This window comes from Chiloscyllium plagiosum, unplaced genomic scaffold (assembly GCF_037043375.1).
Source record: "Chiloscyllium plagiosum isolate Xiang-an unplaced genomic scaffold, Cpla_swu_hap1 HiC_scaffold_18, whole genome shotgun sequence".
Taxonomy (NCBI): domain Eukaryota; kingdom Metazoa; phylum Chordata; class Chondrichthyes; order Orectolobiformes; family Hemiscylliidae; genus Chiloscyllium; species Chiloscyllium plagiosum.
In genome coordinates, this window is record NW_028270156.1 from 54725112 (window position 1) to 54735450 (window position 10339).

At 36.9% G+C, this 10339-nt stretch overlaps 1 pseudogene; it reads right to left on the reverse strand.

Moving 5' to 3' along the window:
* Positions 1–2252: 2252 nt before the first annotated feature.
* Positions 2253–9666, reverse strand: LOC122558056 (cytochrome c oxidase subunit 6A, mitochondrial-like; annotated as a pseudogene).
* Between the last annotated feature and the right edge of the window lie 673 nt (positions 9667–10339).

Below are 10339 nucleotides of genomic sequence, written 5' to 3' on the forward strand. Positions count from 1 at the left end.
TAACAATGGCCATTGGCTAGTATTTTGCATTGTCCACATCTTCCTGGATGTGAACATAGACTGCTTCAGAATCTGAGGAATCATGAACATGGCCGAACACTCTACAATTATTGACAAACATACCCTCTTCATGACATGATGATGGAGGGAAAGTCATTTCAGAAGCATCTGAAGATGACTTAACTTAAGAGACTAACCTGGAAAGTCTTGGATCTGAGATATTCAGCATCGGTCAACTCCAAACACTTTATCAATTTTTATCTCATCCAACATCACACTATCTCCTCTTTAGCTATGACTTTGCATCTGTCCTTGCCAAGATAGGAGTTGCTGCCATAGACCTCATTTAGTAAATCAGCCATCCTCACCCTATCCATGGATGTAAGTTTGCTCGCTGAACTGGAAGGTTCATTTTCAGACGTTTCATCACCATACTAGGTAACATCTTCAGTGAGCCTCCGGATGAAGCACTGCTGATGATTCCTGCTTTCTATTTATATGTTTGGGTTTGACATCACCATTCATATGTTTAGTCATGATATCACCCACCCAAAGAAACCCAAACATATAAATAGAAAGCAGGAAGCATCAGCAGTGCTTCGTCCAGAGGCTCACTGAAGATGTTACCTAGTATGATGATGAAACGTCTGAAAATGAACATTCCAGCTCAGCGAGCAAACCTACATCCAGAACCTCAACCTGAGCTACAAATCTTCTCAAAACTCTCTATCACCCTATCCATAGTAGGACCCCTTTTTAGTATATAATTAGTTCTCAACCCTCCTCTTGCTACTCTTTTACCATTTTTATACCTCTAGACGAATCCTGGATTCTTATTTATGTTAACTGCCAATCTCTTCTCAATCTATTAGTTGCTCATATTTATTTTTCAAATTTCTTTCTGAACATCCTATTTTGAGCATGGTTCTCACTGAGTAGCCTCATAAATGTCACATGTGTCTTTCCCTGCATCTGACTCTCTTTCCATCATCCAGAGAGGTCTGGCTTTGATTGTCAAGTCTTTTCCATTGTAAGAACGTATTTGACTATTCCCACAATACCTTTTCAAAGGCAGTTCATTGATTGTTTTGCTTCCCAATTTTTAGTTAGAATTTATCGTGGCCATATCTCTCTTTCTAGTAAATGAATTGGTCCATTAAGTACTTTTAAACCATGCTGCTCATTTTCCTCCACAGTTAAATTTAAATCTTACTAGGATCACCATTCCCTAAATTTTCACATCATTTAATCCACCTCAATCCCCAGAAACATAACTGTTAATGTCTCCTTCCTCATTGGAGTGAAATCATTTTCTTTAAAACTTCTCTGTTCATGCTTTTCTTCCTCTCTTGTCCTACTGTACACTGGAATAATAGGTCTTTCATTATCCGTATTCCATAGTTTTAGCAGCTCTAATTTCCTCATGTGTAGTAAAAACTTTCCTGTGGAAGAATACATTGTACAGCAAAATTCTTGCAGCAAATCTCATGTTCTTTTGATGATTTGCTCTTTTTTTTTATGAAAAGTATCAAGTGAGTTTACAAGATGGATGAATTTTCTGTTGTATATCAGTGTCCTTATAATTTGTGATACACCCTAATGTTAACTGCAAAATGTATGGTTCATATAATCCCAACTGAAAGATTACTATTCTTTAAACACATATGTCTTTGACATTCAAGTGGTCCTAATATTATACCAATGTTACAGTCACACAGTTAAATTACACTTTCAATTATGAAGTTGAGCAGGTTTAGTACACATGCAGGAGGTGGTTATGACACTCTTTCTTTCCATCTGTCTGTGCAAATTGGGTTCAGGTCAGTTGCTATTAACCCTTCATGTGGTACAAGACTTTTCTTGTATATTAAATACCTGCTGCAAAGTTATGGTTGCCGGTTTACTTATCTCAATAAAAATTTTAGGTCATTATTTAGCATGTAATACGTGGCACAATGTCACTGCTCAATATCCAAACATGGTACAAGGTAATTTATTATGTTGCTTCCTGTGTAACTGCTTAAACCTTATGTTCACATTATTTGGATAGTTTGAATTCATAAATCAAAGTAACTGTAGGGTTATGGGTTTTTTCTCTATTCCACCCTATCCTTGAATGTTACATAACCAATTGCAAGCTGACTAATCTTAAATTGAAGTTTTGTTTTCGTGTTCAAAGAAGTGCTTTTCTCAAGAATTAAATGGCTCAATATTATGTGTTTAATTGTCAGCCAAGGTCTTTTATTGTTTTTTCAGTATAACATAAAAATTATAACAGTAAATATGAATTATGCACCATAATGATGAATCCATTGTGAGGCTATAATTCCCACTAATTAATGTATTATTTCTCATAGCCAGTGGGTAATGGGTTCATGTGTGAGTTGTGGAATAAGGTATGATTTCCATCTCCCCAAGGAAAAGGCTGTAGAAGAGAAACAAAATTGCATTTAAATTGCAGTACCATAGCAAAATAATCCAAAATGATTGTATTCTTTATATATCAGTGTGCTGCAAGGATTCTGTGTGGAATAGGTATGGCATAATCTATGAGTAAAGGACCAGCACAAAAAACTATTTTCCTTAATTTACACACACCAGTTATAAATGCATCATATTGAATGGGGACTTAGATTTTGTTTTTAACTAACCTGTTCAGATCTGTTAAGAAATACCTCTGAAGCAAGTGAGATTTGAACCCAGGTTTTCTCTGCAATTTCCACTTTCACTTCCTTTTGGTATTCTTGGATGCATGTTTCTCAGTCCTGATGCCTTATCAATTTTATGTTTATGTTTAGAGGCAAGAAGCATGGTTGAGTTGTTAAATGAAGACATTGCATCTGTCAAGCCCATGGTAAATGAGGAGGAAACTTGATCACTAGAATAGTTAAATTAATAAGCTGTAAGCAAGTAAAATTAATAAGACACCACTACTGCATGAGATGCATCCAAGACCACTGAAGAAGAGTTGAAATTGAAGAGGCATTGGCAATGATCTTTCAAATGGTTCTTTGGATTTGGGTTAGTGCCAAAGGACTGGAGAATTGTAATCATGCCCTTTTTAAAAAAAAAGATAGTCAAGGTGGCTGGCAATTATAGTCTAGTATTTTAGCCTGAGTGGTGGGGGATCTTTTAGAACAATGACAGAATCCCTACAGTGTGAAAGCAGGCCATTCAGCCCATGTCCAACTTATGTTTTGGAAAGGTAAGAGAAAGGTTAATGAGGGAAAGGTCATGAACTTCTTAATGTCATTCAATACTGCACCACATAACAGACTTGCAAAGCAAGATACAAGTTATGGAATAAAACGCAGATGTTGGGGGATAGGAAACAGACTAATGGTTCCAAAGAAATCATACCAGGCTTGAAATATTTCTCTTTCCACAGATGCTGACAAGACGTGCAGAGTTTCTCCAACATTCTCTGTTTTGTTATACATTATTGGTTAATAGATATTTATCAGATTGGAAGATAGTTCTGCAGGGGTTGATATTGTAATCCTTGTTTTTCCTGATATAGGTAAATGATCTGGATCTTGGTTTACAGGTGACAATTTCAAAGTTTGACATCCACGACCAACTAGACTACCTTCAATATTCATTCCCTTCATGAGTGACATATAGAGGCAGCAGTGTATCCATATTTAAGACACACTACAGTAATTGAGAAAAGCTCCTCTGAAAGCTTCCAAATCTGTCACCTCGACTAGAAGGACAAAGGCACCATCTGCATGGTCCGCTACAAACCACATCATCCTGACTTGGAACTTTATCTCTGGTCCTTCACTATCACAAGGTTAAAATCCTACCTCACAGTACTGACAGTGTCCTTGCATTCCAAGGACAGCAGGGTTCAAGGAGGTAACTCACCGCCACCTTCTCCAGGGCAGTTAGGGACAGGAAATAAATGTCTAGTCAGCAATACCCACTCATACAAATAAATAAAAAGAATTAAATTTGTGAGATCAAAGGGCCCTCTATACCGGAACACTGAGCACCGCTGTGTCCTAGCTCTGCATAGGAATTAAATAAGAAATTGTGGCAATTATAGAGTCATAGAGATGTATAGCATGGAAACAGACCCTTCGGTCCAACCTGTCCATGCCGACCAGATATCCCAACCCATCTAGTCCCACCTGCCAGCACCCGGCCCATATCCCTCCAAACCCTTCCTATTCATATACCTATCCAAATGCCTCTTAAATGTTGCAATTGTACCAGCCTCCACCACATCCTCTGGCAGCTCATTCCATACACGTACCACCCTCTGCGTGAAAAAGTTGCCCCTTAGGTTTCTTTTATATTGTTTCCCTCTCACCCTAAACCTATGCCCTCTAGTTCTGGACTCCCTGACCCCAGGGAAAAGACTTTGTCTATTTATCCTATCCATGCCCCTCATAATTTGTAAACCTCTATAAGGTCACCCCTCAGCCTCCGACGCTCCAAATTCAGGCCACAGTTTTCACTTTGCCCTCGAACTGAAGATACTGAGGATTGAAAATGATATGTTTTTGAGGGGGGAACATTAACCTCAATTACAAGTCAATCAGTTTAATATTGGTGACAAATTTTAGAAACCATGACATGGAATAATATTAACAGTTGCTTGTGCAAAAGTATGTACAAATACAAGAGAGCCAACACTAATTTGTTCAGGAGAATTGTGTTTAATTATCTTTAAACAGGTTTGTGATTCAGTAACAGAAGGTGGAGTAAGGTAGAATAGTGATATTTTGTACACTGACTTTTAAAAGCTGTTCCATAAAGTATTACATTTTAGATTTGTTGACAAAATTGGGATATAAGCAAATACAGGTTTGGTTATTGGATTAAAAAAAAAGATTACATTGAGGAAAGCCTGTTTTTAGGATGGAGGGATGTATACCTTTGAATTCTCCAATGTTCACTGCTGTTTAATGTACATCAATGACTTTGACTTGGGAAGAGAAAGTGCAGAGCAAAATTTCAAAATTTACAGATGACATAAAATACTGAAGACAGTAATATGCTTTTAAAGAAAATAGACGTGCTCTTGGAATGCATGGAAATACAAAAGATGAAATGGGGATGGGGAGGCATTCTGTTGAATAGTCAAAAGTTATATTTCTACTGTTGAAAATTATGAAAGTTCACGGTGTGGTACTTGAAACTTCATGACTAAATTTTTAATGTTTTTAAAATTTTTAAAATATTTGTCAATGCAAAATTCAAAGCTCGGTATACTTTTATTATTTGTGAAGACAAAATTGGTTTATCATTAAGTTATTGTTTTAGTATTTACTAGAATATCTCTTATAGGTCATTTACTTAATCTTGTACCTTGTTGCGGATGCGGAGATGTTCATAAGGCAAAAATTCAGGAGGTTCATGACTTGGCTTCAGAAAAGCATTCAGCATGAGGACAGCAACTGCTGGTAAAGCGACTATAAAACTCATTAACTTCCATGTACGAGCTAAAGAACAGAAAAATCAGATGTAGATTAAATAGAATCCATGTGTAGCACTAGCAATGCACAATAATGACCATATAGCTAAATGTATTTAGTATTTACTGCTGCATGGGATGAATCAAATAAAACAAAGACATATTCACTACAGACCAGTGTAGTTGGCAACCTGCTTTTAAACTTATTTTTTAACCAAGCTATATTCAGGTTGTCACCTTAATCATCAGTTTTACAACAGATTTTTTAATCACCAAAAATCTTAAAGTAGTTGTGCTCGACTGAATTTGCTAATATTTAAATATAGCTTGGATTTCCATCATTCTAAGTGATACAAACATCTAATATGCTTCATGTTTGGATCTCTGCACAAATGCAGTTGGTATGGCATCATGTAACTTTAATACACAGTCACTGCAGGATTGAGTGAGAATGGGTTCCTAATATTATCTGATAAGCATCGAGTTGAACATAAAGTTACTAACATTGGAACTGACATGTCCAACAGAAGTGTTCATCATAAAATCAGTCACAAACAGTTTTGTTTTTTTAAAGAAGCATAAGCTAAACTTTTAAAAGTCAGTGACTATTTGCTATTAATGATTATACATATACAGATTGTTCTGCTATAATGCACATTTTGTTAACACAAACTTGCTATAACACGATTGATGATTGGGGCCATTATTTTTAAAGCGCAAAGTTTTAAAGTATGTATTGGTTATAACATGATCTAAGCCATATTAGCTTAAATGGTGCTGCTATTGTATGATTTTCCTATAACACGGGATTGCAAGAGAATGGAACTACCACCATGCTATAAAATAACTGACTATACGTCATATGAAACATAGTATTTCAAACCTGTGAACCTCACTATCTTTAGCCAAATGCATTCTGTGGTATGTTCCAAACACTACAAAAAGCAAAGTAAAATCTTCCTTATCATAAACAAGAAATCCATTAATATGTAAAACATTTAAAAATTCTTACACTGATTGATATGTCATTAAAACCTAGTATATCAACATATTTTCAGAAAATTCCAATACTAAAGTTAGCTCAGCTGAAGCTTGGTTTGGACTTGATACTTTGACACAGACTTGTAATCTGGAAAAGTTCTATCAGATTGGAAAATATCAAACTTAACTCATCCACTGAAGAAATTAGATAGTCGGAAAATACAGTCAGTCAGTTAGACTGACATCTGTCATAGACAAAATGCTAAAATCTATAATTGAGGAGGTTATAACAGCACATTTAGAAAATCTTAATGCAATCAGTCAACATGATTTTCTGAAAGGGAAATTTTGTTTGACAAATTCTTTGATGAAGTAGCAAACAGTGGAGATAAAAGGAACCAATGCATGTACTCTATTTAGACTTCCAAAAGGCTTTCGACAAAGTGCTGCATCAAAGGTTAATATGCAAAATATGGGCTCATGGTGTGGAAATTGCATATAAGCATGTATAGAAATCTGGTTGGCTAATAGTAAGCAGAGGTTGAGCAAAAATGGATCATTTTCAGATTGGTCGGGGTGACAAGTGGGATGCCACATGCCTCACCTATTTACAATCAATATAAATGACTCATTATCAATAGCTTTAGTTGGAAAAATTTCATATTTCTACCACACTCAACATATAAGTGTTTTCTAACTTCAATATTACGAAGTCTGAGATTTTGGTGAAAATTCGTAGCTTAGGTTGTAAGTTTGCTCGCTAAGCTGGTGGATTTGCTCACAGATGTTTTGTCACCATGCTAGGTAACATCATCAGTGAGCCTCCGGTCAAGCAAACACACGCACGGCAATTCCTAGAGGCCTGGCATTCAAACTGGAAGTCCATTAACAAACATATAGATTTAGACCCCATTTACTAACCTCTCAGAAACAGAACCAGAAATGATACCAGCTACCACAACAAACTGAGATAGATAAATAGCAAGCAGGACGGAACACCAATGCTTCACTGGAGGCTCACTGATGATAGTGACAAAATGTTTGAGAACAAATTCACCAGCTCAGTGAGCAAACTTACAACCTGATTGAAAGGTCTGGTTCTAATTTTCAATCAATGTCCTCTCTTTGATATCTTGAAAACTTCAACTAAAATTATTCCTTTAATCTTCTCAATTTTGGGGAATCCGAGTTTGTGCAATCTCTCTTGTAATTTAAATCCCATCAGATTTATTCCAATACATTTACATTGCACTCCCAAGTCAATATATTCATCCTAGAGTGTACCTTCTAGAACTGAATGCAGTAGTCTGAGGATAGCTGCAGAATAATTTCAAACACCTTGTATTCTCATCTTCTATAAACACCACTGTTGCACTGGCTTTTTTTTTTATCATTTCATACCTCTATGACATTTTAATGGTCTTTGTCGAGAGACCAAAAGCCAAATCCTTCCAAAGAAGACAGCCTCACAAGTGCCTACATTGAAACCTATTTACCATCATTTCCCCCTTTTATTTAAACTGTGAGGGGAAAACTTCCAATTTCTATATTATACTCTCTAGTATTGTTTTACTAGTTAGGATATTTTGCTTAAAAAAGTAGACTGCCATCTAAGTACTTTCTTAGTTGCAGCATCAACTTTAGACAGCATTATTAACCAGATACTAGCTAAAATCTAACTGCAGTACATCATCAACTGATAATAAAGTGACCTTGCTACATAACAGCATATAATAACACAGAACTTCACAAATTTTCATGGTTATTTTATTAACCCACTCATGTAGAAATAATAAAGCAAGCTTTCTTCCAATACATGATAGCTGTTTTTTGCAAAACAAATTTCACATCAAGATCTGCCCTCTATTGACTAGGCACTATCAACAATTAACACAACACTTTTCATATAACGAAATTTGCACAAAAGCATTATGAAATGAAGTAAGACAAGTCACAAATGGACATATTAGATACGGTGCTTGGTCAAAGAAGTAGATTTTAAAATATTTTTAAGACTAGAAGAAGGGAATAAAACATATCAAATCTTGGGGATTACAAAAGAGAAATGGAGACAAAACTACAGTAGAAGATAAATTGAATGATATTAGGTGCAGAGGAAAGGTGTAAACATGAAAAGAAATGGAAGAAAATGTTGCAAGTATATTTTTTAAAGAAATCATAGGATATGGGCTTCGCTGGCTAGGCCAGCATTGCTCATTTCTAGTTGCTCTTGATAAGGTGGCGGTAAGATGCTTCCTTGAATCTCCACAGTCCATTTCGTGTGCTACACCCATAGGGCCGTTAGTGTTGCAGGACTTTGCTTCACTGACAGCGATGGAACAGCAATATATTTCCAAATCATCTTTGATATCTTGAAAACTTCAACTAAAATTATTCCTTTAATCTTCTCAATTTTGGGGAATCCTAGTTTGTGCAATCTCTCTTGCCTGGTGTCTCCTTGCCTGCTGCCCTTGTTCTTCTAGATTGTAGTGGTTGTGGATTTGGAATTGATTAAATTGAGGAACATCAAACTCCTTAAAGCAAAACAAAAGATTTAATCATATTCGTTGAGAAATAAATATTGGTCAGGATGAATTTTTATTTGGATTGTGCCTGGGACACAACCTTTTGACTCGAATCAAGATCATTGGAAGGATAGAGAGTGCTTATCGCCATTTATGTTGGAACAAAAGCAAAATTTTGCTACATGCTAGTTACAATCTCGCCATCTATTCCCAATCATTGAGTACTCTTGCTGCATCTCTTGCATGTGTGATCTTTCCTCTTGACAGTGTTCAGAGCTTGCAAACTTTAGGCGTACGTGATTGGTGGGATGGAAATAATTTTCATTAGGATCAATCAAATACAGCTCTGAAGCACATAAATGAAGGTTAAAGTCATAATTTCCTAATCTCGGGTGTCACCGCAACACTTTCCTCATTCAATCAGCATGTCTCTGCTTCTTCCTCAGCCACCATTTGTTTCATTGGCGTCTTGGCGCCGTCACTGGAGCACGAGCTGCTACCGCTAACGGTTGCTTTTCAAATACTATCACAGCGCATAACTACCTCTCTGACCCAGTGTCAGCTTTTCATATTTCATATCAACGAACCAGAACATTTCAGCTTTAATGTGGTGATTACTGATCACATATTACTGCGGGGTTTTGTTTTACTTGCTGTTTCTTGTCCATGTGCTTGGCTGGCTGACGCCAAACTTCTGCTGACCTTCACTGCACTTGCTGCTAACCTTTGCGCCATTTTCGACCTGAGTGAGCGTCGACACTCTTTACAATGCCACGAGCTGCACCGTCGATGACGTCACAAACAACGTCATTTGAAGCGTGCAAGAAAATGGGGCAGTCGGCTTGTGAGGAATGGTCTCTGGAGTTACAGAAATGACAATTGAAAGGATGGTGGAGGTAAGTTGGAGGAAAATTAGAAATGCCGCACCGAGAAGAATGCCATGAGGTAGCGCAGGCGACAAGACAGAAGTTTGGTTAGAGCCATTCAGTTGAAACTTGCATTTATATCGCACTTTTTACGGCTGCAGCACGTCACAAACCACTCCAGCCAATTGTCCTTTTAAAATGTCCACATTGATGTGATGTAAGAAACATGGAGGCCAATTTTGCACAGAGCACACGCTCACAAACAGCAACGTGATAATAGTTAGATAATCTGTTATTGTAATGTTGTGAAGGGTGAACATTGGCCAGGACTTTGTAGAGTTGGTTGTGTTGTTCTTCAAAATACTGTCCTGGGATGTATCCAAGTTCAATCCCTGCAGTCTTGAATCTAGAATCTTGTGATTTAGAGACAAGTGTTACAAACGGAGCCATTATTGACAGCTAAAGCATGGTCGATTCTCTTGCTCCTCGGATGCTGCCTGACCTCTTTTTCAGCACCACACTCTGGACTCTGATCACCAGCA